We start from the raw sequence: 15,789 nt of genomic DNA on the forward strand, positions 1-15,789 counted from the left end.
TTCCAAGTAAAACATTTACTATAATGTTTGAGTTTGTGTGTTGGTTCTAAATCTCTTCATAGATTCCATCAACACTCCAGATTTAATTATCTTCTGGTAGTTGTTATTAAGATGTTTTTAATGGCTTCGACTTTGTATTGGTATATTGTATTTATAAACTTTGTACCATAGCAGAGTGTAGCACTCATTTTACAATGCCATGCACATAGAAGGAAAAAACTGCATGATTGTTGTTGTTGATGAGGAGGAGGATAAAATAAAACTGCTAACAACAGTCTTTCTTACTGGTGCTTAACCTCTTCTTTGTACAAGACTTTGTAAAGGAATTTCGAAGGAAGCCCCTTAGAATTAGTGTTGAGGAATGCACTAACAGGTTTTAATTGACTGTGATTGTTAAATTTCAGGGAACATGATTGGTATGCTGTGTATTTGAATCCATGTAATAAAGAGCTGTTGTTATTAAAAAAAAAAGATTGCTTTAGCTATTAGGGGTCTTTTGTGTTTCCATACAAATTGTGAAATTTTTTGTTCTAGTCCTGCGAAAAATGCCAGTGATTGAATCGGCAGATTGCTTTGGGTAGTAGAGTCATTTTCACAATGTTGATTCTTCCAATCCAAGAACATGGTATATCTCTCCATCTATTTGTATCATCTTTAATTTCTTTCATCAGTGTCATAATTTTCTGCATACAAGTCTTTTGTCTCCTTAGGTAGGTTTATTCCTAGATACTTTATTCTTTTTGTAGCAATGGTAAATGGGAGAGTTTTCTTAATTTCACTTTCAGATTTTTCATCATTAGTGTACAGGAATGTCAGAGATTTCTATGTATTAATTTTTATCCTGCTACTTTACCAAATTCATTGATTAGCTCTAGTAGTTTTCTGGTAGCATCTTTAGGATTTTCTGTGTAGAGTATCATGTCATCTGCAAACAATGACAGCTTTACTTCTGCTTTTCTGATTTGTATTCCTTTTATTTCCTTTTCTCTCAGATTGCTGTGGCTAAAACTTCCAAGACTATGTTGAATAATGGTGGTGATAGGGGGCAACCCTGTCTTCTTCCTGATCTTAGTGGAAATGGTTTCAGTTCTTCACCATCGAGGATGATGTTGACTGTGGGTCTGTCATATGTGGCCTTTATTATGTTGAGGAAAGTTCCCTCTATGCCTACTTTCTGCAGGGTTTTTATCATAAATGGGTGTTGAATTTTGTCAAAAGCTTTCAATGCATCTATTGAGATGATCATATGGTTTTTCTCCTTCAGTTTGTTAATATGGTGTATCACATTGATTTGCATATATTGAAGAATCCTTGCATTTCTGGAATAAGCCCCACATGATCATGATGTATGATCCTTTTAATGTCTTGTTTGATTCTGCTTGCTAGTATTTTGTTGAGGAATTTTGCATCTATGTTCATCAGTGATATTGGCCTGTAGTTTACTTTTTTTGTGGCATCTTTGTATGGTTTTGGTATCAGTGTGATGGTGGCCTTGTAGAATGAGTTTGGGAGTGTTCCTACCTCTGCTATATTTTGGAAGAGTTTGAGAAGGATAGGTGTTAGCTCTTCTCTAAATGTTTATAGAATTCGCCTGTGAAGCCATCTGGTCCTGGGCTTTTGTTTGTTGGAAGATTTTTAATCACAGTTTCAATTTCAGTGCTTGTGATTGGTCTGTTCATATTTTCTATTTCTTCCTGGTTCAGTCTCGGCAGGTTGCACATTTCTAAGAATTTGTCCATTTCTTCCAGGTTGTCCATTTTATTGGCATAGTAATCTCTTGTAGTAATCTCTCATGATCCTTTGTATTTCTGCAGTGTCAGTTGTTACTTCTCCTTTTTCATTTCTAATTCTTTTTTTTTTAACATCTTTATTGGCGTATAATTGCTTTACAATGGTGTGTTAGTTTCTGCTTTATAACAAAGTGAATCAGTTATACATATACATATGTTCCCATAAGTCTTCCCTCTTGCATCTCCCTCCCTCCCATCCTCCCTATCCCATCCCTCCAGCCTGTCACAAAGCACCGAGCCAATATCCCTGTGCCATGCGGCTGCTTCCCACTAGCTATCTACCTTCCTACGTTTTGAGCTGTGACAGGGCGAGAGAGAGTCATGGACATATACACATTTCTAATTCTATTGATTTGAGTCTTCTTCCATTTTTGCTTGATGTGTCTGGCTAATGGTTTATCAATTTTGTTTATCTTCTCAAAGAACCAGCTTTTAGTTTTATTAGTCTTTGCTATCGTTTCCTTCACTTCTTTTTCATTTATTTCTCATCTGATTTTTATGATTTCTTTCCTTCTTCTAACTTTGAGGTTTTTTCATTCATCTTTCTCTAATTGCTTTAGGTGCAAGGTTAGGTAGTTTATTTGAGATGTTTCCTGTTTCTTAAGGTAGGATTCTATTGCTATAAATTTCCCTCTTAGAACTGCTTTTGCTGCATCCCATAGGTTTTGGGTCGTCGTGTCATCATTGTCATTGGTTTCTAAGTATTTTTTGATTTCCTCTTTGATATCTTCAGTGATTTCTTGGTTATTAAGTAGTGTGTTGTTTAGCCTACATATTTTTTTACAGATCTTTTCCTGTAATTGATATCTAGTCTCATAGCGTTGCGGTTGGAAAAGATATTTGATATAATTTCAATTTTCTTAAATTTACTGAGGCTTGATTTGTGACCCAAGATATGATCTATCCTGAAGAATGTTCCATGAGCACCTGAGAAAAATGTGTATTCTGTTGTTTTTGGATGGAATGTCCTATAAATATCTATTCAGTCCATCTTGTTTAATTTATCATTTAAAGCTTGCATTTCCTTATTTAATTTCATTTTGGATGATCTGTCCATTGGTGAAAGTGGGTTGTTAAAGTCCCCTACTATGATTGTATTATTGTCGATTTCCCCTTTTATGGCTGTTAGTATTTGCCTTATGTATTGAGGTGCTCCTGTGTTGGGTGCATAAATATTTACAATTGTTATATTTTCTTCTTGAATTGATCTGTTGATCATTATGTAATGTCATTCTTTGTCTCTTGTAATAGTCTTTGTTTTAAAGTCTATTTTTTCTGATATGTGAATTGCTATTCCAGCTTTCTTTTGATTTCCATTTGCATGGAATATATTTTTCCGTCCCCTCACTTTCAGTCTGTGTGTTTTCCTAGGTCTGAAGTGGGTCTCTTGTAGACAGCATATATACGGGTCTTGTTTTTGTATCCATCCATCCAGTCTGTGTCTTTTGGTGGGAGCATTTAATCCATTTACATTTAAGGTAATTATCAATATGTATGTTCCTATTGCCATTTTCTTAATTGTTTTGGGTTTGTTATTGTAGGTCTTTTCCTTCTCTTGTGTTTCTTGCCTAGAGAAGTTCCTTTAGCATTTGTTGTAAATCTGGTTTGGTGGTGCTGAACTCTCTCAGCTTTTGCTTGTCAGTAAATGTTTTAATTTCTCCATCAAATCTGAATGAGATCCTTGCTGGGTAGAGTAATCTTGGTTGTAGGTTTTTCTCCTTCATTACTTTTAATATGTCCTGCCACTCCCTTATGTTTGCAGAGTTTCTGCTCAAAGATCAGCTGTTAACCTTATTGGGATTCCCTCGTGTGTTATTTGTTATTTTTCCCTTGATGCTTTTCATATGTTTTCTTTGTATTTCATTTTTGATAGTTTGATTAATATGTGTCTTGGCATGTTTCTCCTTGGATTTATCCTGTATGGGACTCTCTGTGCTTCCTGGAGTTGATTAACTATTTCCTTTCCCAGATTAGGGAAGTTTTCAACTCTAATCTCTTCAAATATTTTCTCAGTCCCTTTCTTTTTCTCTTTGTCTTCTGCAACCCCTACAATTCGAATGTTGGTGGGTGTAATGTTGTCCCAGAGGTCTCTGAGACTGTCCTCAGTTCTTTTCATTCTTTTTTCTTTATTCTGCCTTGCAGTAGTTATTTCCACTATTTTATCTTCCAGGTCACTTATCCGTTCTTCTGCTATTGATCCCTTCTAGAGTATTTTTAATTTCATTTACTGTGTTGTTCATTGTTGCTTGTTTCCTCTTTAGTTCTTCTAGTTCCTTGTTAAGTGTTTCTTGCATTTTCTCAATTCTATTTCCAAGATTTTGAATCATCTTTACTATCATTATTTGGAGTTCTTTTTCAGGTACACTGTCTGTTTCCTCTTCATTTGCTTGGTCTGGTGGGTTTTTACCTTGCTACTTCAACTGCTGTGTGTTTTTCTGTCTTCTCATTTTGCTTATCTTACTGTGTTTGGGGTCTCCTTTTTGCAGTCTGCAGGTTCGTAGTTCCCATTGTTTTGGTGTTTGTCCCCAATGACTAAGGTTCTTTCAGTGGGTTCTGTAGGCTTCCTGGTGGAGGGGAGTAGTGCCTGTGTTCTGGTGGATGAGGCTGGATCTTGTCTTTCTGGTTGGCAGCCCACGTCTCGTGGTGTGTTTTGGGGTGTCTGTGGCCTTAGTATGATTTTAGGCAGCCTCTCTGCTAATGGGTGGGGTTGTGTTCCTGTCTTGCTAGTTGTTTGGCATAGGGTGTCCAACACTGTAGCTTGCTGGTCCTTGAGTGAAGCTGGGTCTTCATGTTGAGATGGAGATCTCTGGGATATTTTCTTTGTTTCATATTACATGGAGCTGGGAGGTCTCTTGTGGACCAGTGTCCTGAAGTTGGCTCTCCCACCTCAGAGGCACAGCACTGACTCCTGGCTGGAGCACCAAGAGCCTCTCATCCACGCAGCTCAGAATAAAAGGGAGAAAAAATAGAAAGAAAGAGGATAAAATAAAATTTTTAAAAGATAAAATAATATCAGGTTATTAAAATAAAAAATAATGATTAAGAAAATTTTTTTTTGAAAAGTAAAAAAAAAGAAAACAAAAAAAAACCCAAAACGGACAGAGAGAACCCTAGGACAAGTGGTGAAACCAAAGCTATACAGACAAAATCTCACACAGAAGTATACACATACACACTCACAAAAAGAGGAAAAGAGGAAAAAATAATATGACTTGCTCCCAAAGTCCTCCTCCTCAATTTGGGATGATTCATTGCCTTTTCAGGTATTCCACAGATTCAGGGTACATCAAGTTGATTGTGGAGATTTAATCCGCTGCTCCCGAGGCTGCTGGGTGGGATTTCCCTTTCTCTTCTTTGTTCGCACAGCTCACGGGTTTCAGCTTTGGATTTGGCTCTGTCTCTGTGTGTAGGTCACCTGAGGGCATCTGTCCTTCGCTCAGACAGGACGGGGTTACAGGAGCAGCTGAGTCAGGGGCTCTGGCTCCCTCAGGCTCGGGGGAGAGAGGGGCAAACCTGTGGTGGCAGAGGCTGGCGTGACGTTGCACCAGCCTGAAGCATGCCGTTTGTTCTCCCGGGGAAGTTGTCCCTGGATCACGGGACCCTGGCAGTGGCAGGCTGCACAGGCTCCCTGGAGGGGAGGTGTGGATCGTGACCTTTGTTTGCACACAGGCTTCTTGGTGGCGGCAGCAGAAGCCTTAACAACTCATGCCCGTCTCTGGGGTCCGCGCTGATAGCCGCAGCTTACGCCCGTCTCTGGAGCTCCTTTAAGCGGCGCTCTGAATCCCCTCTCCTCGCGCATCAGGAAACAAAGAGGCAATAAAAAGTCTTTTGCCTCTTCGGCAGCTCCAGACTTTTTCCCGGACTCCCTCCCGGCTAGCTGTGGCGCACTAGCCCGCTTCAGGCTGTGTTCACGCAGTCAACCCATGTCTTCTCCCTGGGGTCTGACCTCCGAAGCCCGAGCCTCAGTTCCCAGCCCCCGCCCACCCCGGCGGGTGAGCAGCCAGCCTCTCAGGCTGGTGAGTCCTGGTCGGCACCGATCCTCTGTGCGGAATCTCTCCGCTTTGCCCTCCGCACCCCTGTTGCTGTGCTCTCCTCCGTGGTTCCGAAGCTTCCCCCCTCCGCCACCCACAGTCTTCAGCCACGAAGGGGCTTCCTAGTGTGTGAAAACCTTTCCTCCTTCACAGCTCCCTCCCACTGGTGCAGGTCCCATCCCTAACCTTTTTTCTCTGTTTTTACTTTTTTCTTTTGCTCTACCCAGGTACATGGGGGAGATTCTTGCCTTTGGGGAAGTGTGAGGTCTTCTGCCAGCATTCAGTAGGTGTTCTATAGGAGCAGTTCCCCATGTAGATGTAATTCTGATGTATCTGTGGGGAGGAAGGTGATCTCTGCGTCTTACACTTCCATCTTCTTCCTCAACTCTCCCCCGTGTGATGTATTTTGTAAGAATGTTTATAGCACTCAGAAGCGTGCTTGGCTAGGTTTTATTTGAATGAAGAAGAAATGCGCCTTTCTGTAGAAGGGGAGATGGCTTGTCACTTTGTTTCTAATTGACATAGAATCACAAGAAACTTATTTATTTTTTGCTTAAATCAAACCAGCACAGGGCTCCTTTTGAGTATTCATTATTTTTTAGGCTCATTTTAATTTTTAATTGAAAGAATTAAATGTGCAAATATTTTTAAAATTTTATTTATTATTTTTCAAAAAAACTGAACACTGCCAGAGCTGTAGTTGTCTGTGCTTCCTTTTTTTTTTGAATTTTATGAAAAAAATTTTTTATACAGCAAGTTATCCATCTTATACATATTATTGTATATATGTCAATTCCAATCTCCCAATTCAACACCCACCCCCAGCCACTTTCCTGACTTGGTGCCCATACATTTGTTCTCTACATCTGTGTCTCTATTTCTGCCCTGCAAACCAGTTCATCTGTACCATTTTTCTATGTTCCACATATATGCATTAATATATGATATTTGTTTTTCTTTTTCTGACTTACTTCACTCTGTATGACAGTCTCTAGGTCTTTCCATGTCTCTGAAAAGGACCCAATTTCGTTCCTTTTTATGGCTGAGTAATATTCCATTGTATATAAGTATCACATCTTCTTTAGCCATTCATCTGTCGATGGGCATTTAGGTTGTTTCCATGACCTGGCTATTGTAAATAGTGCTGGAATGAACATTGGGGTGCATGTGTCTTTTTGAATTATGCTTTTCTCTGGGTATATGTCCAGTAGTGGGATTGCTGGATCATATGGTAATTCTAATTTTAGTTTTAGAAGGAACCCCCATACTGTTCTCCATAGTGGCTGTATCAATTTACATTCCCATCAACAGTGCCAGAGGGTTTCCTTTTCTCCACAATCTCTCCAGCATTTGTTGTTTGTAGATTTTCTGATGTTCCCATTCTAACTGGTGTGAGGTGATACCTCATTGTAGTTTTGATTTGCATTTCTCTAATAATTAGTAATGTTGAGCAGCTTTTCATGTGCTTCTTGGCCATCTGTATGTCTTCTTTGGAGAAGTGTCTCTTTAGGTCTTCTGCTCATTTTTTGATTGGGTTTTTTTTTTTTAATATTGAGCTATATGAGCTGTTTATATATTTTGGAGATTAATCTTTTGTCTGTTGCTTCATTTGTAAATATTTTCTCCAGTTCTGAGGGTTGTCTTTTCATCTTGTTTGTAGTTCCCTTTGCTTTGCAAAAGCTTTTAAGTTTCATTAGGTCCCATTTGTTTATTTTTGTTTTTACTTCCATTACTCTAGGAGGTGGATCAAAAAAGATCTTGCTGTTATTTATGTCAGAGAGTGTTCTTCCTATGTTTTACTCTAAGAGTTTTATAGTGTCCAGTCTTACATTTAGGTAAAAAATCCATTTTGAGTTGATTTTTGTGTATGGTGTTAAGGAGTGTTCTAATTTCATTCTTTTACATGTAGCTGTCCAGTTTTCCCAGCACCACTTTTTGAAGAGGCTGTCTTTTCTCCATTGTATATCCTTGCCTCCTTGTTCATAGATTAGCTGACCATAAGTGCCTGGGTTTATCTCTGGGCTTTCTATCCTTTTCCATGGATCTATATTTCTGTTTTTGTGCCAGTACTACATTGTCTTGATTACTGTAGCTTTGTAGTATAGTCTGAAGTCAGGGAGTCTGATTCCTCCAGCTCTATTTTATTCCCTCAAGACTGCTTTGGCTATTTGGGGTCTTTTGTGTCTCCATACAAATTCTAAGATTTTTTGTTTTAGTTCTGTAAAAAATGCCTGGTAATTTGATAGGGATTACATTGAATCTGCGGATTGCTTTGGGTACTATAGTCATTTTCACAATATTGATTCTACCAATCCAAGAACATGGTATATCTCTCTATCTGTTGGTATCATCTTTAATTTCCTTCATCAGTGTCTTATAGTTTTCTGCATACAGGTCTTTTGTCTCTCTAGGTAGGTTTATTCCTAGGCATTTTATTCTTTTTGTTGCAATGGCAAATGTGAGTGTTTCTTTAATTTCTCTTTCAGATTTTTCATCATGAGTGTGTAAGAATGCCAGAGATTTCTGTGCCTTAATTTTGTATCCTGCAACCTTACTAAATTCACTGATTGGCTGTAGTAGTTTTCTGGTAGCATCTTTAGGATTCTTTATGTATAGTACCATGTCATCTGCAAAGAGTGACAGTTTTACCTCTTTTCCAATTTGTATTCCTTTTATTTATTTTTCTTCTCTGATTGTTGTGGCTAGGACTTCCAAAACTATGTTGAATAATAGTAGCAATAGAGGACATCTTTGTCTTGTTCCTGATCTTAGAGGAAATGCTTTCATTTTTTCTCCATTTAGAATGATGTTGGCTGGAGGTTTGTCACATATGACCTTTATTATATTGAGGTAGCTTCCCTCTATGCCCACTTTCTGGAGAGTTTTCACCATTCATGGGTGTTGAATTTTCTCAAAAGGTTTTTCTGTATCTATTGAGATGATCATATGGTTTTTATTCTTCAATTTGTTAATATGGTGTATCACATTGATTGATTTGCTTATATTGAAGAATCCTTGCATCCTTGGGATAAATCCCACTTGATCATGGTGTATGATCTTTTAATGTGTTGTTGAATTCTGTTTGCTAGTATTTTGTTGAGGATTTTTGCATCTATATTCATCAGTGATATTGGTCTGTAATTTTCTTTTTTTGTAGTATCTTTGTCTGGTTTTGGTATCAGGATGATGGTGGCCTCAGAATGCTTTTCAGAATGTTCCTTCTTCTGCAAGTTTTTGGAAGAGTTTAAGGATGGGTGTCAGCTCTTCTCTAAATGTTTGATAGAATTCAACTGTGAAGCCATCTAGTCCTGGATTTTTGTTTGTTGGAAGATTTTTAATCACAGTTTCAATTTCATTACTTGTCATTGGTCTGTTCATATTTTCTATTTCTACCTGGTTCAGTCTTGGAATGTTATACCTTTCTAAGGATTTGTCCATTTCTTCCAGGTTGTCCATTTTATTGCCATAGAGTTGCTTGTAGTAGTCTCTTAGAATGCTTTGTGTTTCTGCAGTGTCCGTTGTAACTTCTCCCTTTTCATTTCTAATTTTATTGATTTGAGTCCTCTCCCTCTTTTTGTTGATAAGTCTGACTAATGGTTTATCAATTTTGTTTATTTTTTCAAGGAACCACCTTTTAGTTTTATTGATCTTTGCTATTGCTTTCTTTGTTTCTATTTCATTTATTTCTGCTCTGATCTTTATGATTTCTTTCTTTCTGCTAACTTTGGGTTTTGTTTTTTCTTCTTTCTCTAGTTCCTTTAGGTGTAAGGTTAGATTGTTTATTTGAGATTTTACTTGTTTCTTGCGGTAGGCTTGTATTGCTATAAACTTCCCTCTTAGAACTGCTTTTGTTGTGTCTCATAGATTTTGGTTGGTCGTGTTTTCATTGTAATTTTTCTCTAGGTATTTTTTGACTTCCTCTTTGATTTCCTCAGTGATTTCTAGGTTATTTAGTAACAAGTTGTTTAGCCTCCAAATGTTTGTGTTTTTTACGTTATTTTTTCCTGTAATTGATTTCTAATCTCATAGTGTTGTGGTCAGAAAAGATGCCTGATATATTTTCGGTTTTCTTAAATTTACTGAGGCTTGATTTGTGAACCAAGATATGATCTATCCTAGAGAATGTTCCATGTGTCCTTGAGAAGAAAGTGTAGTCTGCTGTTTGGGGATGGAATGTCCTATAAATATCAATTAAATCTATCTGGTCTATTGTGTCATTTAAAGCTTGTGTTTTCTATTAATTTTCTGTCTGGATGATCTGTCCATTGGTATAAGTGAGGTGTTAAAGTCCTCCACTATTCTTGTATTACTATCAATTTCCTATTTTATAGCTGTTAGCAGTTGCCTTTTCTATTGAGGTGCTCCTATGTTGGGTGCATACATATTTATAATTGTTTTATCCTCTTCTTGGATTGATCGCTTGATCATTATGTGGTGTCCTTCCTTGTCTCTTGTAACAGCCTTTATTTTAAAGTCTACTTTATCTGATATGAGTATTGCTACTGCAGCTTTCTTTTGATTTCCATTTGCATGGAATATCTTTTTCCATCCCCTCACTTTCAGTCTGTACGTGTCCCTAGGTCTGAAGTGGGTCTCTTATAGACAGCATATATATGGGTCTTATTCTTGTATCCATTCGGCGAGCCTGTGTCTTTTGGTTGGAGCATTTAATCCATTCATGTTTAAGGTAATTATCGATATGTATGTTCCTATTACCATTTTCTTAATTGTTTTGAGTTTGTTATTGTAAGTCTTTTCCTTCTCCTGTGTTTCCTGCCTAGAGAAGTTCCTTTAGCATTTGTTGTAGAGTTGGTTTGGTGGTGCTGAATTCTTTTAGCTTTTGCTTGTCTGTAGAGCTTTTGATTTCTCCATCAAATCTGAATGAGATCTTTGCTGGGTAGAGTAATCTTGGTTATAGGTTCTTCCCTTTCATCACTTTAAATATGTCATGCCACTCCCTTCTGGCTTGTAGTGTTTCTGCTGAGAAATCAGCTGTTAATCTTATGAGAGTTCACTTGTATCTTATTTGTCGTTTTTCCCTTGCTGCTTTCAATAATTTTTCTTTTTCTTTAATTTTTACCAGTTTGATTACTATGTATCTCGGCATGTTTGTTCTTGGGTTTCTCCTGTATGGGACTTCTGCACTTCCTGTATTTGGGTGGCTATTTCCTCTCCCGTGTTAGGGAAGTTTTCAACTATAATCTCTTCAGATATTTTCTTGGGTTCTTTCTCTCTCTCTTCTCCTTCTGGGCCTCCTATAATGTAAATGTTCTTGCATTTAATGTTGTCCCAGAGGTCTCTTAAGCTGTCTTCATTTCTTTTCATTCTTTTTTCTTTATTCTGTTCCATGACAGTGAATTCCACCATTCTGTCTTCCAGGTCACTTATCCGTTCTTCTGCCTCAGTTATTCTGCTATTGATTCCTTCTAGTGTAGTTTTCATTTCAGTTATTGTATTTTTCATCTCTATTTGTTTGTTCTTTAATTCTTCTAGATCTTTGTTAAACATTTCTTGAATCTTCTCAACCTTTGCCTCCATTCTTTTTCCGAGGTCCTGGATCATCTTCAGTATCATTATTCTTAATTCTTTTTTTCTGGATGGTTTCCTATCTCCATTCATTTAGTTGTTTTTCTGGGTTTTTATCTTGTTCTTTCATGTAGTATATAGCCCTTTGCCTTTTCATCTTGTCTATCTTTCTGTGAATGAGAGTTTTGTTCCACAGACTGCAGGATTGTAGTTCTTCTTGATTCTTCTCTCTGTCCTTTGCTGGACGAGGTTATTTAAGAGGCTTGTGCAAGTTTCCTGATGGGAGGGATTGGTGGTGGGTAGAGCTGGGTGTTGCTCTTGTGGGCAGAGCTCAGTATAACTTTAATCCATTAGTCTGCTGATGGGTGGGGCTGGGTTCCCTCCCTGCTGGTTGCTTGGCCTGAGGCAATCCAACACTAGAGCCTACCTGGCTCTTTGGTGGGGCTAATGGCGGACTCTGGGAGGACTCACACCAAGGAGTACTTCCTAGAACTTCTGCTGCCAGTGTCCTTGTCCCCATGGTTAGCCACAGCCACTCCCCACCTCTGCAGGAGGCCCTCCAACACTAGCAGGTAGGTCTGGTTCTGTCTCCTATGGGGTCAATGCTCCTTCCCCTGGGTCCCGATGCACACACTACTTTGTGTGTGCCTTCCAAGGGTGGAGTCTCTGTTTCCCCCAGTCTTATCAAAGTCCTGTAATCAATTCCACTAGGCTTCAAAGTCTGATTCTCTAGGAATTCTGCCTCCTGTTGCTGGACCCCCAGATTGGAAAGCCTTATGTGGGGCTCAGAACCTTCACTCCAGTGGGTGGACTTCTGTTGTATAAGTGTTCTCCAGTTTGTGAGTCACCCACCCAGCAGTTATGGCATTTGATTTTATTGTGATTGTGGCCCTCCTATAATCTAGCTGTGGCTTCTCCTTTGTCTTTGGATGTGGGGTATCTGTTTTGGTGAGTTCCAGAGTCTTCCTGTCAATGATTGTTCAGCAGTTAGTTGTGATTATGGTGCTCTCTCAAGAGGGAGTGAGCACATGTCCTTCTACTCTGCCATCTTCTGTGCAAATATTTTTAAAATGAATGAACAGAACACATTCAAATAAAGTGAGAGTATGTGTAATAAATAAGCTCTTAAATTCTCTGGTCTTCTCCAAAGGCAACAACTGTTTTATGTCCTTATAGAATATTCTTTTTTTTTCCTGGCCATGCCATTCAGCTTGTGAGATCTTAGTTCCCCTAACAGGAATTGAACCCAGGCCCACAGAAGTGAAAGCTCTGAGTCCTAACCGCTGGACCACCAGGGAATTCCCCAGAATATTCTCATGTACATAAAATATGCTTATATTATTTTCTATGTCCTCTGACTTATCCCTATGGAGCTCATGCAGAGAGTGTGTGTTTGATCCCTGGTCGGGGAGCTAAAATCCCACATACCTCATGGCCAAAAATCAAAACATACTGCAAGCTGCTCACTCTAATCCCCCCCCCCACAACTCACACACTAAAAAACCAAGAAATTGGATGTGGATCACGCATTCTTAAAGACAAAGATTGAGCATCTGTGATTTGTTTAGGTATGAAATAAAAGACATATACTCAGAATTAGCATATAACCAAATACTTAATAAGAGAAATCTAAAGGCATTTTTTGGATCTGGCACCACCCAAAAATCCATGGACATTAAAGAACACTGAGAATAGAGCAAGAGAAGTGAGACCAGCTGCATATGTCTTCAGAAGGCCTGGATATACTTGGATGCTGCTAGAGAAGGCTGGAGACTGTAGAGAAGTTACTGAAAAGCCAAGGACAATGCCAGCAAGCCAACCTCTTCTTGTATCAGCATCGTCTCTGGCCCATGAGTTCCCACAGACCTTGACAGCAAAATGAAATGTTGACAGTGATAGATCCCATGGCACAGAAAGAGCCTCCAAAGCCTAAGCAAAGGGGGAGAAAAACTGCCAGAATTTTTGGTTTTAACTGAATTGGCACAACTTGCACAAACTAAAAATTGCTAATGAAAAGTAACCTGCAGCATTTGATTTAAGGTTCAAATATGAATGCGATGCCTTCATTTTCAAAGATGAAGCTACTGCTCTAGTATTTATTGAATAGATGTATTGAGTTATTTTTTGGTGGTACTTGGTGGATTTCTGCTAAATCAGCCCCTTCCTACCATGTTCCTGTGCATGTAGTGGTAGGCATGGATTGGCAGTTGGCAGAAAGAGAATTAGTGTCAGAATCCTGGGGAATGCTAATCACCAAATGACAGTGTACAACGACACAACCTAGGGAGATGACATCAGCTATGCAAATCACACATATTTAAAGTTTGAAACACACAAACTGTGGAAAGAAATGTCTTTTAATCAAGTTGGATTTGTGGAAAGTTTTATCCAATAATTGAAAAAAAAACAAGAAAAAAGCTACATTTTACTTAATGTGATGTTAGCTTTTAGCATTGCAAGTTGGACACTTTTCCCTGGCACATTTTTATTAATCTTTGTCAGTGCATGCACTCATAGACTGAGTAGTTGTGAGCTTTGCTACCCTGCACTTTTAGAATACTAATGAAAGAGAATTTATATTTTGCTTTCTTTCAAGCATCATAATTCAGGCTAAACCAAAAATTTTAGTGGGGAAGGTTTTATGGTGGGTGATTGATAATTCATGCCCCAAACAGCCTTTATAGTACTAGACTGGAGGTTTGTCTTCTGAATTTTCTCCCCAAAGCTTAGCTAGAATTACCAGCACAAAGAATTCCCCCATGCTCAAAAGATATAAAATGAAAATACTTAGTGCCCATTCCTAAGTTATTGAATTTTCTTTCTCTTATTGGTTTCCAAAATGGTGTTAGATTTGTGAACAACAATATCTATAGGTGTCTCACAGCCAACTGAGCATTGTGCTAAGGCCACAGTGTTGGGAAAATGCCCACTGACAATAGCAATTGCTGAGTTTGTGATTTGCCTAACCCATTAATTGTTCTCTGTGATAATTTTAGAAAAAATGGATGACTAATGTCTCTTCTGGAGAGAACTCCTGTCTGAACCATTTTGGTAGGCAGAATTCTAAGACACCCTCCACCCCTACACCCACTGGTGTACAACATTCCTTGTACAATCAACTCTTCTTGATTGTTGGTGGGACCTGTGAATATGACGGACTAGTCACTATGATGATTATATTGTTATATAAGACTTTGTCTTAGCAAATTAGAAAGAGTGATTAAAAGCAAGAGAGGTGCTGCCCTACTGGCCTTGAAGGAGCAACCTGTCACATTGTAGAGAGGGGCACATGACAGAAAACCATGGGTAGCCTCAAGGAGCTGAGAATGGGCCTCAAGTGGGAGCCAGGAAGAAAGATGTATCTCAGACCTATAACCACAAGAAGCTGAATTCTGCCAACAGCCAAGAAGCCTAGAAGAAGACTTCTAAGCCTAAGCCTAGCCTAAGCCTCAGATGAAATCATGGCCATGGCTGGCACTGTGCAGCTTTGTGAGACTGTAAGCAGAGGACCCAGAAAAAATGTGCTGGATTCCTGACCCTTGGAAACTGTGAGTTAATAAATTTGTCTTGTTTTAAGCTGATAATTTTGTGATAATTTGTTATGCAACAATGGAAAACTAATCAAAGTATTCTTACCTAGGAATCCAAATTTTATCATGGATCCTAAAAATTGCCCAGGTTATACACAAACATTGTAGGACACTGTGAGATAGAATATCTAAGATTGATTCATTTCTGGAAAATGTTGTTGGATGTCTTTTATCATTTTATCTAAGGAAATACAAAGTTGAATACTTAAAGCAGAGCAATATAAGCATGGTTAAACATTTTGCAAAGCAGGGCACTGACAGTCTCCATCTATTTGAGAGATCTCTAAGTGAAATACCAGGGTTTATTTCTGACTTTACTGTAAGTTGTATTTAATGGAAAAGAGAGAAGTGGAGATTAAAAAAAGGAAGTCCTCGCGTTGAGGATGCAATAATGCGGAAGATGTATCTGTCAAGCAACTCTAAGGAAGATGCTTATTCTCAATCACCAGGACCTGCGGATGGCTGGATGCTTGAGTTCTGGGAGAGGAGACCTGATGGAGCCAGCGAGTGTGCCCTTGGGTGTTATCATGCTCTGGCCTGGGATCTTGGGGATGGCGAAGGGACCAGTGGAGAATCAGGCAAGTGTTCAGCTAAATTCTTGGTAAAATACACTCACAAAATGTTATCTGACAGTTTCTGTTTTAAACATCAATGTTACTTTGATGACTACAGAGAGTCACCGCTACCTACAGTATACTAATGCTTGTCTAGTAATTTAACTGTCTTGTCAGGGCCTCATTTTTCTTAACTGTGAAGTGTGGGATGGTCACACTTACTTATGTTGCTTTCACAGATAACCAGACAAAATAGTGAAGAAGTGAATTGGTGAGAAGGTTGACCTGATAGATGGCC

At 38.7% G+C, this 15,789-nt stretch overlaps 1 long non-coding RNA gene across 1 annotated transcript in view; it reads left to right on the top strand.

Annotated features, from left to right (window-relative positions):
• The window catches only part of LOC132597321 (uncharacterized), a 137,051-nt gene extending 121,536 nt beyond the window's left edge, over positions 1 to 15,515 (top strand). The window contains exons 2-3 of the long non-coding RNA XR_009563863.1: positions 14,750 to 14,895; positions 15,387 to 15,515. This is a non-coding gene — a long non-coding RNA (uncharacterized lncRNA). The remainder of the gene's footprint in view (positions 1 to 14,749; positions 14,896 to 15,386) is intronic.
• Positions 15,516 to 15,789: the final 274 nt, after the last annotated feature.

Source organism: Globicephala melas, chromosome 5 (assembly GCF_963455315.2).
Source record: "Globicephala melas chromosome 5, mGloMel1.2, whole genome shotgun sequence".
Taxonomy (NCBI): Eukaryota; Metazoa; Chordata; class Mammalia; order Artiodactyla; family Delphinidae; genus Globicephala; species Globicephala melas.